Source organism: Podarcis liolepis (genome assembly GCF_965112155.1).
Source record: "Podarcis liolepis genome assembly, chromosome: 5".
Lineage (NCBI taxonomy): Eukaryota > Metazoa > Chordata > Lepidosauria > Squamata > Lacertidae > Podarcis > Podarcis liolepis.
Genome location: NC_139556.1, coordinates 28,242,356 through 28,263,977, shown reverse-complemented (window position 1 = coordinate 28,263,977; position 21,622 = coordinate 28,242,356). Strand labels below are relative to the sequence as shown.

The 21,622-nt window shown below is 44.5% G+C and overlaps 1 long non-coding RNA gene across 2 annotated transcripts; it reads left to right on the top strand.

Annotated features, from left to right (window-relative positions):
• The first annotated feature begins 2,916 nt into the window (after positions 1-2,916).
• LOC310706709 lies at positions 2,917-21,315 on the top strand. Of its 2 annotated transcripts, XR_014526098.1 has the most exons (4): positions 2,917-3,078; positions 8,409-8,526; positions 19,109-19,412; positions 20,247-21,315. It is a non-coding gene; the product is annotated as an uncharacterized lncRNA (long non-coding RNA). The 2 variants fall into 2 exon arrangements; XR_014526099.1 differs by having other exon boundaries at positions 19,109-21,315.
• Positions 21,316-21,622: the final 307 nt, after the last annotated feature.

Genomic DNA, 21,622 nt, shown 5'->3' with positions numbered 1-21,622 from the left:
ATAGCTATCATGGCCAACAGGCTTTGATAGGCTAATTTATGACCCCCTAACATTTGCAGCAGGGATGCGGGGAGCACTGTGGATTAAACCACAGAGCCTAGGACTTGCCGATCAGAAGGTCGGCAGTTTGAATCCCCGCGACGGGGTGAGCTCCCGTTGCTCGGTCCCTGCTCCTGCCCACCTAGCAGTTCGACAGCACGTCTAAGTGCAAGTAGATAAATAGGTACCGCTCCGGCGGGAAGGTAAATGGCGTTTCCGTGCGCTGCTGTGGTTCGCCAGCAGCGGCTTAGTCATGCTGGCCACATGACCCGGAAACTGTACGCTGGCTCCCTCGGCCAGTAAAGCGAGATGAGCACCGCAACCCCAGAGTCAGGGGTCCCTTTACCTTTACCTTTGTAGCACTTTCAGGCCCACTTCCAGAGCCTTTCTCATGTCCCAATTTCACTAATATCACACTGCTTTGCCTGTGCATGGAATATCCATTTTGTGCAAACTTCCTTTAACTGCCTTTAAACATGAATTATACAAGTGATTTGTTTGGCAGCACAACGGCAATTATTATTAATTAAATATTGATATCTCTCCAATGGAGCTCATTGAGCTTCGGTGAGCGTAATGAGAGCTGGATATACGCTTGGCATGGCCTTATCTCGAAAACTACAGAAACAATGAGCACACAATTACTGCCTTATTAGAGTAATAAAGTTGAAAGGACTGTTTAGATGTTGAATGGGTGTCAAGCAATGCCACTGTAGTGTGTTAATGAGATATCAATTAGTGCAGCATGCTGACTGACATTTCAGAAGCATAGTAACAGACTGCTGATGTTTCATCAGTTAAATGACACAATATCTCCCAAAGAGGCGTTATTATTATTATTATTATTATTATTATTATTATTATTAAAAATAAGAAACTTTATCTGACTGCCTCAGTTGGTCTGTGAGTACTTAGGGGACTATAGAGAGACATGAGCACATGAACCTGCTATTGCTCCACTGAGACCAGTGTTATCTGCCATGAATAGCAGTGGTTTTTCTGGTTCTATGGTGTAAGCTTTCTCAGTTCTACCACTTGAAAACCTTTTGTTCATGGATGGGGAACTTGTGGCTCTCTAGATATTGTTGGACTCCAACTCTCATCAGACCCAGCCAGCATGGCCAATGGTCAAGGATGATGGGAGTTATAGTCCTGCAGACAAATGGAGATACCCCATTCCTGCATTCATTGAGGAGACGAGGGGTTAAAAGCAGGTTCTTATGTATTCCAAAGCATGCACTCTACTACTGAGCTATGGTCCCCTCCCCTCACAAATGAACACCTGATATTATCAGGGTAGGAGATGAGACAAGCTGAAAAAGTTTGAGAAATTCAGTGCTTTGACAAGGTTGCTGCACTCTCAAATTGCTATAGGGGAGGCAAAGCAATTGTCTGTGTGTGTGTGTGCGGCGCACGTGTGTGTGTGTGTGTGTGTGTGTGTGCATGCCTTATTTAAGTTAATTATTTATTATTAGAAGGCTGGAGAGGGAGAGTGAAACAAGAGCTTTCATTACAGAAAAAAACACACTTTCCCCTCAGATACGCTATAAATGTCAACAAGTGTAGTTAGTTTAATGCAGTGCCAAAATTAACTTAAAATAGCCCCATTAAGTGCAAATGACATGTTTGTGTGGGAAGCGCCCCCCCTTTTCTTTCTTCTTCTTTGTCATTTTCATTTCCTAAACTGCCTTTGATGTGTTACATACATCACTACTTCAAATAGCTCAAATGAGCCCTCTATAATCTTTGTTGCATTCTTGGGGAAAGGGGAAAATATTGCCACGTATTGCACTACAACCCACACAACTGAGTTATTGTTTGTAGCTAACTATCTTGCAGCTAAATTATTGTCACAGGGAGGGAAACATGCAATGGCTTAAGCCAGTCTGGCAGAATAAACTAATTGCATTTTGCCAAGGTTGGCATTCATGATGTCTTGAGTTAGGGCTGCCTAACCCTGTGCTTTCAGGGGCTGCATGCCCAATTGAATTTTGACTGGTGGGGCCAATCCCATATTGTATCGTTGGGTCAGGAAAATATGAACCAGCTGAGTTTCTGCTGTCGTGTCAAAAGCTCAGGAGCCCTATCAGGGGGGAAAAGTTGGCAGTTCAACCTTAAATGTGTACAACTGGTGAGTCACCAAGCCAAATGCAGCCCAGCCAGCCATCAAGTGTGACCTGCCAGCTGATTGTCAATCTCCCCATTTTGCAGATGCAGGCAGGCAGCAAAGTTGTTGGTTTATAGAAGTCCCATTGGACTACCATACAGTGGTGCCTCGGGTTAAGTACTTAAATCGTTCCGGAGGTCCGTGCTTAACCTGAAACTGTTCTTAACCTGAAGCACCACTTTAGCTAACGGGGCCTCCTGCTGCTGTTGCACCACCGCTGCACAATTTCTGTTCTCATCCTGAAGCAAAGTTCTTAACCCGAGGTAATATTTCTGGGTTAGCGGAGTCTGTAACCTGAAGCATATGTAACCTGAAGCGTATGTAACCTGAGGTGCCACTGTATATGGATAGGGGTTGTGTCTAGCTTGGTCACAAGCTGCCCTTGGTCTATGGCAGGGGTGTGACCTGTGACCTCCAGGCCTCTCTGTGTAGTATTCAGGACTCTTCCTAGAACGTAGGAACATAAACTTCCCAGGTCACACTCCCTTTCCTTAAGCCTCACCCCTCACCAACATTTCTCTTTGTCTTATGTGTTTTTGCTTGTCAGGAATATGTCATTGAACTGTGATAATACCTGGATGGAGAGGCCCCTGACTTCTGTGTGGCTAGAAGGTAGCTTACTGTACAGTCACATCCTTTGCTCCACCCACTTTTGTCATAGTCCCATTGGCGAGCAACAGCATGCAGAACTCTGTGGAGTGTGAGGCCAAGCAAACAGAAGATAAAGAGTCTCTGAGGTGTGCTTGCCTGGAGGCAGGGTCGGCATATGAAGTCAGGGCTGTTCCAAGGGTTGGGCAAACAGCAATCTGCATAGTCAGACAACCCAATAATCACAAAGCCAAGGGTCCAGGCAGAAAGCAGGAAACAGCAAGGTAGGGCTGGGAACCACAGGCATTGTTACCAACATCTGACTGCTGCTGGAAGCTCTGCTTAAGAAGGCTGAAGCCAGCTGGTTCTCCTGAGTAACTTCTCCTCCCTCTCCTTGAAGGCTGATCAGCTGCAGCTGGAGTCACACTGCCTTCTCCCCCTTCAGGCTGCTGTTCAGCAGGTGAAGCTGACTCCTGACCCATGACAACTATTCCCTTCTTTCTACTATCCGCATATGGCTCCTCGCAGGTTCGCCGCAAGAGAATATGAAGAGAGTTTTCCACTCCTGAGCTAGACAAAGCAGCTGCTGCAAATATCCTTGGGAGCCAGTGTGGTGTAGTGGTTAAGAGCGGTAGGCTTGTAATCTGGTGAACCGGGTTCGCGTCCCCGCTCCTCCACATGCAGCTGCTGGGTGACCCTGGGCTAGTCACACTTCTTTGAAGTCTCTCAGCCCCACTCACCTCACAGAGTGTTTGTTGTGGGGGAGGAAGGGAAAGGAGAATGTTAGCTGCTTTGAGACTCCTTCGGGTAGTGATAAAGCGGGATATCAAATCCAAACTCCTCCTCCTCCTCCTCCTCCTCCTCCTCCTCCTCCTCCTCCTCTTCTTCTTCTTCTTCTTCCTCAACCTCGGCCCTCCAGATGTTTTTGGTCTACAACTCCCATGATCCCTAGCTAGCAGTACCAGTGCTCAGGGATGATGGGAATTGTAGTCTCAAAACAGCTGGAGGGCCGAGGCTGAGGAAGCCTGGGATATGTAGTTTCTGTGGCTACTGCAGACACTTCCAGGAGTTAATGTTTCTGATGCCTTGCAATGATGCCACACTGCCAGCAACAATGGTTTTGTGGCTCACCACCCAAAATGCACTATTTTTGCAAGCCTCTGGCACAGGAGCATCACACCAGCTACTGAATTAACAGTTTTCACCTAGAGGAAGTCTCTCGACCAAGTACTATATAAATTACTGACAGGATGGGGTGGGGTGGGGCGGAAGATACTTTCTTCCTTTCCCATACATTTCAGCAATGGAGCTCTCAGAGAAGTGTATTCAGCGGGTGTAGCTTGCCTGCTGACATATACCTTTTGTGTTTAGGGGAATATGTCATCTCCCTCTTTGAGGAAGAACAAAGTATTGGGAAGTATACTGCTGAATGAAGCAGCCCATTTGTCACCTCAGCTCTTTTTGCTCCTCTCCTTTTGATACTGATGTAACTGAGCGCACATTACTTTATTTCCTCCTAAAGGCATCACAAAGGGTGCAGAGCCCTGTATCCTTTCTCGGAAGAGGCCTCTGAAAGTCTGCTCCTTTTTTCTTTTCTGCCGCCTGTAACAGCGAGCGGAGCATTTCCTAACTCACAGTCCTCGCAATCGTGCACAGGAGAATTTCCTACCTTGCCTTGCCTTGCCAGAGATTACTCTGGATTTAAAGGTGGCTGCTTTGGGTGATGACATAACTGTTGGAACAAATCTATAATGGCTGCAAATGGAGCCCTCCCGAAGCACAAGCAAATGCCATTTCCAATAGGCATTACCTCTACAAGACGAGACAGACCTAAAGTTCTGGAATTTTCCTAATGGCATTTCCCCCCCCCTCCCTTTGACAGTATAAAAAAAGGAGTGTAGGGGTTTAAGAGCTTTATGTTTTGTCATGCCTTCCGACCTAATACATCCTCATCCACTGATGGAAAAGAGTCTGTTTTCTGTTATGTTAACAAACCATGATGAATGAGATTGGATCCTGGTGGGACCTCATTTCATCTCTGGTTTCAGTCTGTTTACTTGCTGAGTTCACTGGAACTCTTGTGAGCTTGTAAATGTAAATTGCAGTGATGGCTGCACCCATTCTCCCCCCCCCATTGAGTTCCTCTTATATTCATGATGTGCACCCATGAATCATTTTTGTCAAAGATGCCCCTAAAATGATGTTGGTGAATATGTTGTGTGTCCTAGGTACTAGGTAAAGGGCTACACCAATTAATGGGTAGGGATGGGGCATGAATTTGATTCAGTCTGCACTCAACCTACCCAATTTATACTACCTGAAACAATAAGCGAACTCAAAATGCAACCATCCTTCAAAATAGGCACTTCTCTGAATTTGCAATGCCGTTCTTCAACCAAGTCATGTGTACACAAATTCAAATAAAGTGTGGGCGTGAATGCATATATGACTGAAAATAACTTCTTAGGAGAAATGTTTTGCACAAAATGTGTTTTTTAGGCGAAACAGCATGCAAAAAATGTATATGGGAGGAGAAATCAACACTAAAATGCTGGTGAATTTTCATGAGGACTAAAAAAACAACAACAACCCATTGTAGAAAAGTGAGAAACCAAAAATTGATAGGTTTGCCCATCACTAACAGGTTACAACTCCAGTCTGACCCAAAAGTCTTTGGGGTAAAGTTAGGAAAGTGCAGGGCTGAACAGAGTAGCAGAGTAAATCTCTACTGTATCCGAAGCCCTGCTGTTTGCACTGCCCACAGTGAATGGGGTGGGGTGGAGTGGTTCTGTCCCATTTTTTGTTGTGTGCACTCTAGCACAAGGGAGAGGTCCAGATTGGGTCCATCACTAGTAGCTGGGCTGCCTTAGCATCCAGCAGATCCTTGGCTTGTCCAGCTGCATCCCTTTCCTCTCCCCTTGCTCATTCAAGGGTTTCCTCTGGAATCAACTTCTACCCACACTTTTGGTGGATGCAACTGTGATCTCCACAGTGGTGGAGGTCCACACAGGTGAAACTTAGCAGGGACAGGGGGAGGGGCACCTCTGCAACATCCAAACTCTGCCTGCTGCAGCAGATCAGAGGTTCAGATTGCTCTGCAAACAAATTTTAGAATCTTTGCCCCACTCTTTTGTATCTGACAGAGCTGTTGTGTGAGTGGATTTTCATTTTTTATTATTTTATTGATGCAGTTCATGCTGAAGTCAGGCCATTCAAGTCTACTCTTTTGTCAGCCTGAGCCCCAGAGCATCCTGGTCACACTCTACAATGAAGGACAGAGCTATGAAATTAACATCCTGTGCAGTACCAAAAGACATTCTAGGTGCCCCATGGCTGAGTTATGGTTGCTATAGGGACATTGTTTTCCCTAACTTCTCTGCCTCTAAAGCCAACTCATCCGTATCTTTACGTTAATCTAATGGTCTTGCACATTTTCTTTATCATCTTAAAAAAGAAGGGGGCAACAGAGAAATAGAATGAAGACAGAGAGTGAGATCTAGGTAATACCACACATCAGCCATTCAAGAACAAAATGTACCTTAGGCAGAAAATTCCATATCAAGATGTCTGTTTCACACACATTTCCTCCGGTAATATCCTGTCATAAACCTTCTCCTTGCCTCCTTTAAAATAGAAAAGGTTGAGGAGAGGAGAAGATAATGCCAGTGCTTTTTTAGGGGGGGTGTACACAGGGGTACGCATACCACTAAACATTTTGTGAGTTTAAGTTTGGCCTCATTGAGGGGCAGTATTTCAATATGAGTAGGAAAATGAGAGTACCCCTAAACATTTATTTTTTTTGAAAAAAAGCACTGGATAATGCTATAAAAAATCTGTTGTTGGTCTTCTCCAAACAACACTCATTTACTTTTGTTACCGCTGCTGAGACTTTGGGGTGGAAAGGATTAAGTTGTGCCATTTAAATAAAATAATAACATTTGACCATTGTGTTGAGGCTGATCTGCAGCTATGCTGGCTATTTGAATATCCCGTTGTTGTTGTTGTTATACAGTATCTTCCAGATACAGTATTTTGGACTACAACTGGATCAATGATCAGGATCAGTATAAAGCAGCTTACTATGTAGTGCATTTCCATATTCCTTAAATTTGTACATGAATACCCTTAAATGCTATGGTATAACAGGCCATAATTCAATTAAAATCCCCACGTAAAAGGGCATGTCAAACTCACAACTGAATTATAGCTTTGGGTTCAATCTTCAGCCTTGCTTTGGGCTGCCCCCACTTTTTTCAACCTCCCATAGCTATTTACCAATACAATGAAGGCTTGCAGGAACTTTTCCTTGTAAAGTCAGGCTTGACATTAACAGATAGGAATTTGCCACTAACATAGCAAGAAGATTACAGTTCTCGGGTGTCATGGGAAGAAAAGGATTACAGCAATCTTTTTCTTGTTCTACAGAGCCTTATGTAGGAGGAGAGAGATTGTGCCATGCTGCCATAGGAACACGAAAATGATGGGGAAATTATCTGCAACATTTTGAATAATGATTTGGCATACATTATAATAACCTTCCTTGGTTGCTTTCACTGGGGAATAGGGCACATTGCATGCTGGTGGGTAGGAACAATGCTTACAGGACAATGGAAAACTGTTGCTGTAACAGGGAGAGTTCAGTCCATGGGTGCAAGAAAAATAAAATAAATGTATTGAATTTTTTTTATCTATTAAAAAAACACACCCAACATGCACATCCTTTGAGCTATACTTTTCTTTAAAGAAAGCATTTAAACATAAAACAAGCAAATTTAGGAGACATTTCTATAATGCATAACATCCTGTTTCTTTGAGGGAGTGTTTGGTTTCCTAAGAAAATCAATGCTTGCAAAACATGTTGATGGCAAAAATAAGAACATACCATTGTTAGGGTCCTTATACATATTACGTTACAATGAAAATCTTAGTGATAATGAATCAGAAAAATACTGCTGGGGGTTTTTTTGGGTTTTTTTAGCTCTTCACATCAGTTTAGAAATGTTTTGCTTCAGGCTGGAGAGAGAAATACCTTTCTAACACCCAGACCTATAGCTCACCTCGTAATCTAGACTTCGGGGGCAGAAGGAAATCTTGGATTCTAAACTCATGACATGGTGGAGGCTGAATTATCAAAGGGAAACAATCTAGCAAAAAGGCAGTCAGAGACAGTGTGGATTTCTTTGGAATAGATAACAGGGAGACATTAGCATTAGAAGAAAAAGAAAGGTTGGCAAGTAAGCTGAAGCTGTCGGTGGAGAGGGTTGTTGTCATTGTTTTTAGCTTGGAATAGGGCATTGATCCTATTTATTCTCTATACAGGCATACAGGAATGTGCATCCCCTCCCCCGTGGGGGGGGGGTGTGTGTTTATGCATGTGGGAGAAGTGACATGGGAGGGTGCCATTTTGTGAGAAACCACCGTCAGTTAGGGGGGAAAGTGAGGAATATCCTCATCATCAGCTGAGGCATAACCTCCTCACTTCTTATTATAGATGCCTCTCATTAAAAGAAAAGAAAATCCATGATACTCTGTGTAACGTGCAGTTTGCCCCTCAGTGGACCAGTCAGACAGCAAAACATCATCAAATGACATTTCACCTTTATTTTTTTTTTAGAATTAGGAAGCCAGCCAGAGCTCAGTGCATCCCACAAATGTCTGCAAGTGTGATAGGTACTAGTATTCTGAAAATACAGCATCCACTTTTTTCTCTGAAAAGCAAGTTTACATTGAAGGTAGGCTTTAATGTTAGGTGGGCAGACTCAAGTCTTTTGGGGTCTACTTTTCCTTCTTTCACCCAAATCCCTGAGAGTTTTAAATGTATAAAGCAAGAGTACCTAACCCAGATCTCTTAATAGTTAAGTCATATCTAATTTATGTTAAGTGAACCTCAGTTTAGTCTTTTGCTTAAGAAGTGCCTTACGGGATGGATGAAATCAAGATCTTCCTAGTCCAGCATCCTTGGAAGCATTCCAGCAAAAGTTTCCAATAGTTCATTAATGAACCATCAGATACTTTCTGCCCAGTGGCACCTTCCCCTGCTTTAAAGTGTGCCTGGAGAAATCTCTGAAGCCAGAGGGGAATCACATGTAGAGAGGGGTGCTTAACTGTTCTGCACAGGTTGTTGCTGTTCTTACTCTTTGTGCCATGTATTTAGGAAATATATGCACCTTTGCTTAATTTAGGCAGGTCACTGAACTCAGCTTTTCTTGGCAGATGATGTTTGTTTGCGCTAATAATAATAATAATAATAATAATAATAATAATAATAATTTATACCCCGCCCATCTGGCTGGGTTTCCCCAGCCACTCTTGTTTTAATATTAACAAAATATTAAAAAACAGTAGTCCATCAAACATTAAAAGCTTCCCTAAACAGGGCTGCCTTCAGATGTCTTCTAAAAGTCTGGTAGTAGTTGTTCTCTTTGACATCTGGTGGGAGGGCATTCTATAGGGCAGGTGTGACTACCAAGAAGGCCCTCTGCCTGGTTCCCTGTAACTTGGCTTCTCACATTGAGGGAACCGCCAGAAGGTCCTCGGAGCTGGACCTCAGCATCTGGGTAGAACAATGGGGGTGGAGACACTCCTTCAGGTACAGTATACTGGACCGAGGCCGTTTAGGGCTTTAAAGGTCAGCACCAACACTTTGAATTGTGCTCGGAAACATACTGTGTACCCAACCCCAAGATTGTCAGATTGTGTCTCTCTTGTGTTTGCAACTGTTTGCTCCCTGTTTGTTTGATGGAATACTGAGTTGTCATATGGGTGAAAAGGGATCAGCACTGGATTTAGGGTGCTGTGGGAGGTTTCTCCACACAGGGTGTTGAGCCAAGGGGGCTAATCCTCATCATCACCACCATCCAATATTTATATGGGTACCTATTGAGAAGATCCATAAAAACGCAACTGTATCAAAATGAATTTTTGTGAAAATAAGAAATGGGGGTGGGACACACACACACACACAATTTTGTCCTTACCATATTACCAAAGTCCTCACCTGAAACAGAAAAAGGGAAGGGGAATGCTCCAGGCCAGAATTCTCATGGTCACAGCTTGAGACCTACTTCATTGCACTACCTGGACCTTAAAGTTGGAAAGTCTTCAGAGCAGGGAAGGCAAATGGATGGAGTCTTCCTGTGTAGAACGTGACATTTTGTTCACAATTCTGCTGTGAAGAAAAGACACAGAGGCACTGGTGTTGACTTCCTGCTTCCTTCTGTGGTATTGCTCTCTCAGGCATGTTCTGTGAAAGCCAAGGATGAGCCTCTACTGTTCTTCTCATTGAGGGGTCATTCAGAAAGCTCAACATATTTTACTGCCTGAAACAGAGCCCCAAATGGTGGCTTTCTTATGGTAGGGCCCACGTGTTACAAAACCTTGTGCTCTGTTATTCAGATACCAGTCTGTTCTTTTATCTATTCATGCCCCCCATGCTGCCTGAAGCACAATGCTTCACTGTGCTACATGGTAGGCCTGCTCTGCCACTTGCCTCATACTAGGCTCAACATTAATATGCATCATCATCAAGCAACTGCTGAGGTCCCAGCAAGACCAACTGCTGAGTCTTGCCCTGAGTTGTCCAATCAGTGTTGCCTGCCCAGCCACTATTTTAATTTTCTGCAATGCTACTGGTATTGCATCAATCCACCGCACTGTAGGAAATTATCATGGTGGCCCTTTTCATTTCCCACAAGGCCCAAAGTGTTGCCACATTTGAGGGCACTATTGGAAATTAAAATGGGGGCTGGTGCATAGCAAAGTGCTGCTATGCCCAGAACTACCATGTCAGGCTGCTAGGAAGGCCACTGATGTAGGATGAGTCCCACCAGAGGTCCCTTAGCCAACCACCCTTCACACCTGCAGCTAGCCCTGCTTGACATTACTCAAAATGTAATACAGATAGGTGATGCCAATTTTGTGATGTGGCGGGATTGAACTTGCTTCTAGATTTATAATATTATAGTCAAAATACTAATGTTGACCGATGCTGTTCTTTAGACGTGATGACGTCCAGTTATATAGATCATCTTTGTGGCTTTAGAATGTACACATATATACTATTGACAGTAGCATAACAAGGCGCTTGTCCATTAAATATATGAATCATTACTTTGCTTAAGATTGCCTAAGCCTCCCTTGTCTGCTTTTCTAATTTATTTTCCTTCAATTACTTTTGCAAGAGAGTACATTCTGCAGGATCTGAAAGCCCCCTGTACTTAGATAACATGTTTTCACAGCACTCATTTATCCAGCTTCTTCTCATTGTGTAGTCAAGAGAGAAATTCAATTATTTTCATTTCGAGAGTGAAACCCCGAAGCTGGGCTACCCAGCAGCTTACAAAATTGATAGTGTATGAGTAGACGTCAACATGCTAACTGTGTTAATAAGTTCATCTAACACATTTGCATGTTAAAAATAAGAACACAATGCTTAAAAGGCAAACAGATCAAGCACTTTTTATAGCCAACATTTCCTTTAGAAAGCCCAATGCAACTCACGAGGTGCTCCTAATGGTCAGGATCCTCCTCAGGATAAATCTGTTAAGAATCTGCACAATAGTACCAAACACATGCGGACCATTCACTGGGCACCAGTAGGTAAGATACAAAATTCCTCAGCCACTATCAGTTAACAGATATATGGGGGGACCATTTGACCTCCTGGTCTCTGTGCAAGCTCCCTCAGGACAGATACTTGCCATCTTGTGCTCTGTAGTATGCCATGCACACTGGAACACAGCCTTAGTCAATCCATTTTCCATCTATCTCAGTATTGTTGAGTGGCAAAAACCCTCCAGGGCTTCAAATAGGGGTCTCTTCAAGCCTTACATGGAAAGACCAAGGATTGGACATGAGCTTTTTTAATGCAAAGTATGTGTTCTACCACTGAGCTATAGCCTTTCTCCAATTACTAATGAATGAATGAATGCACTTTATTTTCTGCATCAGTGTGGGTAGCTTACTGGGTAAGAGTATTACTGCCATCCTCCTTGCTTTGCTACAGCACCACTACTAGAGATGGCCAGAGTCATATCACAGCTATCAACTATAGGGTCCTATGAAATTATTGACTCTGTCTTGCAACCTGTTGCTAAAGTACAGGTTGCTGTTGAAGTGCTTGCTCCTGCTTGCTGTCAGATCACCAGCCCTGACACTTCCTGCTTTCTTTCTTCAGACCTGCCTGCAATTGTGTTCCCAGCTCTTCTGATTCCATGGGGTTTCCCCAGATATTCAAAGATGATAGCATGCTATTTAAATTATCAAAAAATTGCTAAATGGAGTTGGCAAATTGTTCACAGACCAACTATCTGGTGCATGCAAACTAGACACACCTGCCAGCTATAAACTGCTTTACATTCCGCAGAATTTTGAAATGTGTTGCTGAGATTTCACAAACGTAATTAAAACATGGAAGGTGGGCACAGATGAAGCTAATTTCACAGCACTGTGTAGTCTTTAGAGGCTCTCTAATCCTCCATGGAGGCATTAAGGCTGCAATTTTATGCATGCTTTCCTGGGAGTAAGCCTCATTGCCATCCTTACCATGGTGAGAAGGAGAGATTTGCATGTGGTGAGCCAGCCCTACCATTAGACAGACTAAGGCTGATGCCTCAGGTGGAAAATGTCAAAGGGTAGCAGTGTTCCCCTACTTTTCTTCATCTATTCCAGGATTCAGTGCTGGCATTGATATAGTGTATTCAAATTTTGTTCCATAAAAACATCACATCAATAAGAACAACAAAGAGCAATGATGTACATATGTTTTAAATTAGCTGTACAGTATCCATGATGATCATATTTTTTTTCTTCACGACATTCCAAGTGTTTTTATTGAGTATTACATGACTCCTAGCCTGAGTTCTGGTGCCTTTTGGCACATATTAAGCCTTGGTGAGTGGGTGGAGCCAGCAGGTGTGTGACACTCCAAATGCTGTTGGATTACAGCATCCATCACCCTTGACCATAGGCCACGCTGGCTGGAGCTGATGGAATCCAACATCTGGAGGACCACAGGTTCCCATGCCCTAAGTCCATCTAATGTCTCTGTTGGGTGTAGTGAAGGGTTAACAGTCTCCATCTTAAAGCAGTTTAAAAGGGCTGGGTTAGACATCTTACTCTTTAAAGCTTCTCCACTTGGGGAATCAGCCCCCAAGCTGGAGAGCAGCACTCCCTCCACACACAGTCACACAGGAAGCACAAGGGAAGCACAGCTACAAATGTCTCCTTGAAACCAACCACTTCCATTTGATAACTAGGCAAGACTCTGCTGTGCTACTTCATAGAAAGTGTAGCATTACCTGGCAGCCATCCCAGCTTTTCAGCAAAACAAAACAGTGTGAGTTGTGTTTATGTTTTCTCACCTAATGCCTGAGTATTATGAAGGTTATTGTCACTCCGAAACACACACGCATCAGTAAAGCAGAGCCATTAAAAGGGGCAGAAAGACAGACAGAGTTTTCCTGGGGGATATCAATTTAATAGTTTACTTGCCGGATCTCTGAATGTGGTTACAGAGTGGAAGAGCCCCATTCCAAAATTTCTTTAAGCCACATGGGAAGGGTCTGGAGCTGAATTGCAGGACGTACCTGTATGTTTTGCATGCAAAATGACCTTACCCTCAGGCCACTCCAGACTGGTGTTTATTATGTGGGTGTATCCTGTAACATGTCATTGATGAATTGATGGCAGATTTATACTGAACTGTCCGCACCGTGTTCTGCTTCCTTGGTTGTTCTGTTCTGCTTTCCCAACGTTACTCTGTTACTGCCATCCGGAGGGGCACTTTTGCACTATAGCACAAAGAAAGTGGGACAACCCCTCTGCCCCGGAAGATCTGTGGCACATAAAATACAGGCTTTCAACAGGAAGCTATCCAACAAGCACCAACTGGAAACAAAGCAGTGTGTCTGACCCAAAACTTTTGCAGATATAAACAGTATTAAAAATCATGTATAACTGCCCATATACACTCATGAGCAGATATAGGTGAAGGTAAAGGTACCCCTGACCATTAGGTCCAGTCGCAGACAACTCTGGGGTTGCAGCACTCATCTCGCTTTATTGGCCGAGGGAGCCGGCGTACAGCTTCTGGGTCATGTGGCCAACATGACTAAGCCGCTTCTGGCGAACCAGAGCAGCACACAGAAATGCTGTTTACCTTCCCGCCGGAGCGGTACCTATTTATCTACTTGCACTTTGATGTGCTTTCGAACTGCTAGGTTGGCAGGAGCAGGGACCGAGCAATGGGAGCTCACCCCGTGATGGGGATTCGAACCGCCGACCTTCTGATCAGCAAATCCTAGGCTCTGTGGTTTAACCCACAGTGCCACCCGCATCCCATGAGCAGATATAACCATGCACAAAAATAACAAAAAAGATGTCTGAGGGGCCCTTAGTCATTATTCAGATTGTGTGACTAGCAGCCATATTAGTTGGTTTGCTTGTTAAAAAGATAATGTTCAGCATGTGGGGTGATATCAGCTCCCATGCTCTCTATCTTTGGCATTCTCTGTGCCAGGTATTCAGATGGATATGCTTAGAAGCATCAACACAACTGGGAACTCAGATAGCCCAGGGTCAGGCAGAATTTTCCAATTGTTTCCAGATGAGCTCATTTAAGGGCCTCCTGTGGACCTTCTCAATTCAACACAGAGCCTGGCATGCAGGGAAAATTGAGGAAGGCCTTGTGTGCCCACCCTCATGTTTCTTACTATTCCCTGTTTGGCATAACACCTTACAGGGGGCAGCAAACTTTTTCAGCAGGGGGCCGGTTCACTGCCCCTCAGACTTTGTGGGGGGCCGGACTATATTTTTTGTAGGGAAATGAATGAATTCCCATGCCCCACAAATAACCCAGAGATGCATTTCAAATAAAAGCACACGGTCTACTCATGTAAAAACACTCTGATTCCCAGACCATCCGCGGGCCAGATTTAGAAGGCGATTGGGCCAGATCCTGCCCCTGGGCCTTAGTTTGCCTACCCATGCCTTAAGGTAACTTCATTGCAGGAATTGCTGTGGATAGGATGCCCTATTACTGGAGCTGCAAGGAGGAGATCAATGGCTAGAGATGCGTAAGGGAAGCATTTCATGGAAAAGGAGAGGGAATATGGCCTGGCAACTTTACAGTTGCATATATTGAAATGAATCAACACATGCCAAAGCGTAACAAAAGGTTTAAATGCATACAGAGCCTGTTTCCTTCATGACATCAGGGAGTGGCAGAACGCTGGGGAGTGTGCACTGCTGGAAGTGGGCTGACTCGGGAGAGGGGGACCGTGGTTTGTGGGGGCCTGTACAAGACAGGAGGTGAGAATCAGAGGTGGGGGGGGGGGGCTTCAGAACTGGAGGAAGAGGCAGGACAGGCAAGTGAAAGGCCGGATGCTTCCCCACCCTCTCCTGCACCACTGTCTCCCAGAACCAGGACAGAACTGAAGGAGGAAGAGCAGGGGCAGCTTCTACACAGGCATAGTCTCTGGCTAGGTGCATGCAGCCTGTCAGGGAAAGGTACATAAACTGGTGGAGGGGGAGTGGTCCCCAGTTGCTGCAACTGCTCCATAGATTGTGGACCTGGGAGTAGCTGCCTAGATGCTAGGTTGGTGTGTGCAGGTATCCAGAACTGCAGAAGTGATGGTGTTCTTTTTTTGTTTACAATAAAGGGTTGGAAGCACCCTTGACACATGATTAATTACTGGTATCTGCTAAATCTGAATCTAAGAATAGAGACTAGTCCGCCCCCACACCATATATGCAAATTAGGGTGCTAGAATATTGGTTTTGTTGCTATGATACCAACCTGAGCAACTTTGCACCTATAGTCTGCATGGTATACTGACTACACACACACACACAGACAGTGTGTGTGTGTGTGTGTGTGTGTGTGTGTGTGTGTGTGTGTGTGTGTGTGTGTATATATATCCCTAGCTAATTGTTGGGGGGGACACGTTTTATATATGGTAGATGTTTCACATGGGCTCCAGCCCCACTCAGATCACTGAGGATTTTGCGCTTTTCAGACTGAAGTGAAGAATTCCAGTGTTTTGTTCATGTAATATACTAGCCGCAGAGCTCCATAATGAACAGTTTCCTTATGCGGCTTGCTTACTGCCTGACTGTGAGACGCTATTATTTTGGTTAAAAGATGTCATTATCTGATAATAACAAATTGCCTATGATGAATGTGAGGTGGGCAGGAATTTATTTGTTTTCTTTTTTTCTTTTGCAAAATCCAAAACTGTTTAAAACTTGCAACTTTGTCATATTACCAAAACCCTGTGGTAGTGATGGGCCCTGGTGTGTTTCCTCAATGTTTGATGCAAGTGTGGTGTGGCTCAAGAGTGGGCAACCTGTGGTCCTCCAGATGTTGTTGGGATCCAACTCCCATCAGCCTCAGCCAGCATAGCCAATGGTCAGGCTTAATGGAAACTATAATCTTATAATAACTGGAGACCTACCGATTCCTCATTCCTGTTGTTGTTGTTTAGTCGTTTAGTCGTATCCAACTCTTCGTGACCCCATGGACCAGAGCATGCCAGGCACTCCTGTCTTCCTCTGCCTCCTGCAGTTTGGTCAAACTCATGCTGGTGGCTTCGAGAACACTGTCCAACCACTTCGTCCTCTGTCATCCCCTTCTCCTTGTGCCCTCCATCTTTCCCAACATCAGGTTCTTTTCCAGGGAGTCTTCTCTTCTCATGAGGTAGCCAAAGTATTGGAGACTCAGCTTCAGGATCTGTCCTTCCAGTGAGCTCTCAGGGCTGATTTCCTTAAGAATGGATGGGTTTGATCTTCTTGCAGTCCATGGGACTCTCAAGAGTCTCCTCCAGCACCATAACTCAAAAGCATCAATTCTTCGGCGATCAGCCTTCTTTATGGTCCAGCTCTCACTTCCATACATCACTACTGGGAAAACATCACTACTCATTCCTATGTAGGGCTAAATCTGCTCCCTGCTTATGGTGACGTCACAGCCTGGACTGTGGGGTGGGTAAGTTTTACTCTACTCCTCAGTCTATTGACCACACTGGAACTTTTTTACCTTGTTCCATAGAACTTAAGTGGGAGCCATTGAGAACAAAGCTCATTTCTATCTGGGTTCTGTTAATTGGAAACACCATGCTAGAGTATGACAAGAACTCAGGAACTAGCTTCTTGTATCTGATGAGCTATGGGGAAGTAGGAAGTGCTTCTGAGTGTGACACCAACCTTCCAATGTATGCCCTGTTTAACCACTGCACCATGATGCCTTTCAAGTCCTAGAGACACCATGGCCAGTCTTCATTGCAGAGTCAAGAGCTTTGAGGTCATCTGGTATGTGCCATTGGTGGTTTGCTGCATATGACAGTTCCCAAATTGGGATACATTATTCATCCCTCTTTTTGCCCTTCAAAGGCCCAGCTGGAGCCAGAAGAAGGGGGGGCAACCACTGTCCTTAAGACATGAGTGCACATTGCAAAACCGTGCTTATAATTTAAGCCATTAAAAAGGCAGGCCCATTATGCTGTAATTATTTATTGATTTTATATACTATAGCCATTATGCACAGCACTCCCTGAACCAATGTTAATAGTCAGCAAATTTGAAAATCCTCCGATCTGACCTATTTTTATCAGGAGATGCCAATTACGCATATAATAACAATGGCATTCTAAATTGTTATAAATGAAGATAAATGAAAAGGAAGGAGAGGACAATAATCAATAGCTTCCAGGGATTTTAAAGTGAAAGCAGACCAGGAAGCCTCTGCCGTGAAGAACCAGCCTTAGTCTGTTCTCAAAGACAGTTTTGCCAGATGGGGACATCCTTTTTGGTATCTTCCGCTTTGAGATTTGCCAATGGCAATAAACCTTGGCGATATGAACACAGAGCCGCAAAATGGCTCAAGGAGAAAATTCTTCTCAGCCCTAACAGAGGACACCTTCAAATGGAGGACTCTGGAGTCCTTCAAAACAGAAAAGTGCCCTCTGCAGAGTAGGACATAAAAGGTAAAGGTACCCCTGCCCATACGGGCCAGTCTTGACAGACTCTGGGGTTGTGCGCTCATCTCACTCTATAGGCTGGGAGCCAGTGCTGTCTGCAGACACTTACGGGTCACGTGGCCAGCGTGACGAAGCTGCTCTGGCGAGCCAGAGCCGCACACGGAAATGCCGTTTACCTTCCCGCTAGTAAGCGGTCCCTATTTATCTACTTGCACCCGGGGGTGCTTTCGAACTGCTAGGTTGGCAGGCGCTGGGACCGAGCAACGGGAGCGCACCCACCGCGGGGATTCGAACCGCTGACCATGCAATCGGTAAGTCCTAGGCGCTGAGGTTTAACCCACAGCACCACCCACGTCCCTTAGAGTAGGACATAAGACCACTCTATTCATAGAACACGGATTCACTGCCTCTCTCTCTCCCTATCTCTCTCTCCATGAGCTTCTGGGTGTGTATGCAGGCAGAGCTAAAGGACGTTACCAGAAATGAGAAGTCTATATACCGGTATGCCCAGCCTGTCATCTTTCTCTGTCATTAGTCTCTGTCTAGACTACAAGCAACTTCCATGACATATAGATAGATGGATGTATAGGAAACGTGCTTGGCCCACCCATTTCCGGTAATACTACCTCAGAACGTGAGGGGGAGCAAATGACTTTGCCAAGCACAGGCAATGTGTCCACATTTTAAATGAATCCAATCCTTCTTCTTCCTCTTCTTCTTCTTCTTCTTCTTCTTCTTCTTCTTCTTCTTCTTCTTCAGTGTAGCAAACATCAATAAAATATGAAAAGAGCTCCAGGTAAATATCAAAAACTAGATCAAACAATAAACTATCATATGATAAAAGAACAGCACTACCCAGCTTTTCTTTTTAAAACAGAAAACAGAAAATAGAGAGTTCAAAAATCAATGAATGCATTTACAAATATTAATTTAAAAACTGTTTTTGATCCACATCTACACTTCCCCTGAGAATAAATGCCAAATGATTAAATTGTAGTTGGGGGCGGGGAGAGAAACGCATCAGATTATACGAAAAACCAGAAAATGTCAATCTGGACAAGCTTCATGACTGCGACATGAAGTCAATTGCTTTTTTTCAAGCCTCCATCGTTATGTCAAAGAACTTGAACGGATGTATTAATTTCTTGAAGCACTTTTGAGGAGGTGTACACTTTGTGTACCCTGATGTTGGACTTCAACTCTCCAACCAGATTAGCTAATGTTCAGGAATGATGGAAGTTCTAGTCCAACAACATCCATGGACCCATGATTGAAGAACACTATGGTAGTGGTTGGGGTACTACCTGCCTGTCAACTTTCCCTTTCTCCTTGCCAACAGCTGTTCTGACTGCACACTGCTGCTGACTCAAATGATAGGCACAATCAAGTAGGAGAATGAGAGGCTATGCTCACCTAAAATAGAACAAACTGTGTCCACACACTCCTGCTTCCGCCTGCCCCAATGAGAAACTGCTGTCTGCTGATGCCCCTGCCCAATTGACTGCCTGAGGGAGGGAGAGAGACTGACCATTGTGACCTCACCCTGAAGCTGCCTGCTTGAAGGAAAGACTGGCCATTGTGACCTCATCCTGAAGCTGCCTGCTTGAAGGAGAGACTTTGTGACCTACTTGTGAAGGTAAAAGGTAAGGTAAAGGACCTCTGGACGGTTAAGTCCAGTCAAAGGTGACTATGAGGTTGTGGCACTCATCTTGCTTTCAGGCTGAGGGAGCCGGCGTTTGTCCACAGACAGCTTTCTGGGTCATGTGGCCAGCATGACTAAACTGATTCTGGCAAAATGGAAGCCAGAGCGCAAGAAACACCATTTACTTTCCCACCGCAACGGTACCTATTTATCTACTTGGCTTGGCATGCTTTTGAACTGCTAGGTTGGCAGGAGCTGGGACAGAGCAATGGGAGCTCACCCCATCATGGGAATTCGAACATCCAGCCTTCTGATTGGCAAGCCCAAGAGGCTCAGTGGTTTAGACCACAGCGCCAGCCACGTCATTGTGAGCTACTTGTGAGGTTGCCAACTAGAAGGTCAGAGCATTCTGATGCTTTCCTAAGAGAGAGAGAGACTGGTAATTGCGACTGGCTGGTGCTGCCCATCTGAAGGAAACAGACAGGCCATTATGACCTTACGCTGGTGCCTTCTGCCTAAAGAAGAGAGACCAGCCATGGTGACCTCATGCTGATGATGCCTGCCTGAAGGAGAATGGCCTTTGTGTCCTCATGTTCATGTCTCATGCATGAAGGAGAGAGACTGGCCTTTATAACCTAATGCTGTTGATGCTGGCAGTCTGAAGGGAAGAGAGGCTGGCCATTGTGACCTCATGCTGATGCTGCTTGCCTGAAGCAGTGAACATTGTAATATAATAGGATACTATTGATATTAGTATTAATGAATTTTTACCTTTCTCCCGCTATTCTTCCTCACATCTGTATTTAAATGTCTGCTTCCTTCTCTTTGTTGACAGGCAGTACATAGAGGGCGGTATTCAACTAAGTCTCATTCCGAATAGACCTACTGAAACTAAGGAACCTAAATAAGTTACCTTCATAAATATTAGTAGGTCAACTTTGTGTAAAATGTAGTTGAATACCGCTCATGCCGCCTGAAGACAAATCTTGTCAAAACCTTCATCCCTGTTGCAGAACTTAATGAAAAAATGCCTTTCATAACTATTTCTACAGTGTCCATTTTGTCTTTTTATATTGTTATCTTTGGCTGAAGGGTGATATACAAATTTTAATAATAATGGTAATGATAATGATAATGACAATGACAAAGGTGAGTAAGCAAATTTTTATGTTTTATGGTAGCTGAAGTAATGACTTCAAATGAAAAGTATAAAACCGAGGTTTAGATTTGCTGAGCCATTTCAGTTTTTCACTGAACTTTTGCCAATTTAAACCTATGGATTAGCGGAAGGAAATAAGCTTTGTTTGAAAAAAAGGATGAGTAGAAAGAGTTCCTAATAAACTCCAAAGGACAGGCATTTTTAATACAACCATCTCACGCTGTTGTGGTCTTGTCTTCCCTCTGTATGGGAGAGGGCTGGCCCAGTGATGAGGCATGGAGAAGCAGCTGCCTCAGGTCCCCATGGGCTCCCACCTGCTCGACTGCCGCTGGAGAAGTGGTGCTGGAATCGGCACTGGTATCTGCTAAGAGCTCATGAGATCTCACAGAGACATCTTGTGAGATTTTGATGAGATCTTGGGAGGTCGCACTGGAAATCAGTGCCAAGGCACTGCAGCGAGCCGTGTGGCAGTGGTGCTGGCAGAGGCAGGTGATGCAGCGTCATGTTGGGAAACTGTGTACGTGCAGCTACTCACACAGAGTCAATTAAGGTTTGGCAGCCAGCCAGAAGGCAATCTGAAGGAGTAAGTCTGCCTGGTGATAACAGAGGCTCCCTGATTGGTCAAGCTCTCTCAAGGGAGTGATAATTAATGGCCTACTAACTGGAATGTGTTAGTTCAGAGTTTGGAGATCTGAGTTCTGTTCCTGTAAATAGTCCACTGTATATAATAAACACCTAACTACAAGTTCCTGGTTCCTGCTTCGTCTATCCTGTCTGCAGCCAAGTCGCCAATTGCTTCCGTGGATTCTGCGTTTACTCTGCTAGGTCTGGCTAAGGTCCTGCAACTAGTCAGAAAGTTGCGAAACACCAAATAGGTTTTGCCAATACGTCAGTGCCAGAGGTAAGTGGCACAGTGGCAGAGGTGGCATTGTTGGGGGAGATTGTGCAGCAGATCTCTCCCTACTTCTCAAGCCCTTGCAAAGCCCTCACGACTGAGCAGGAAAGGAGAGATTCAGCAAAGACTTCTCCTTAAGGAGAAACGTTGACCGAAT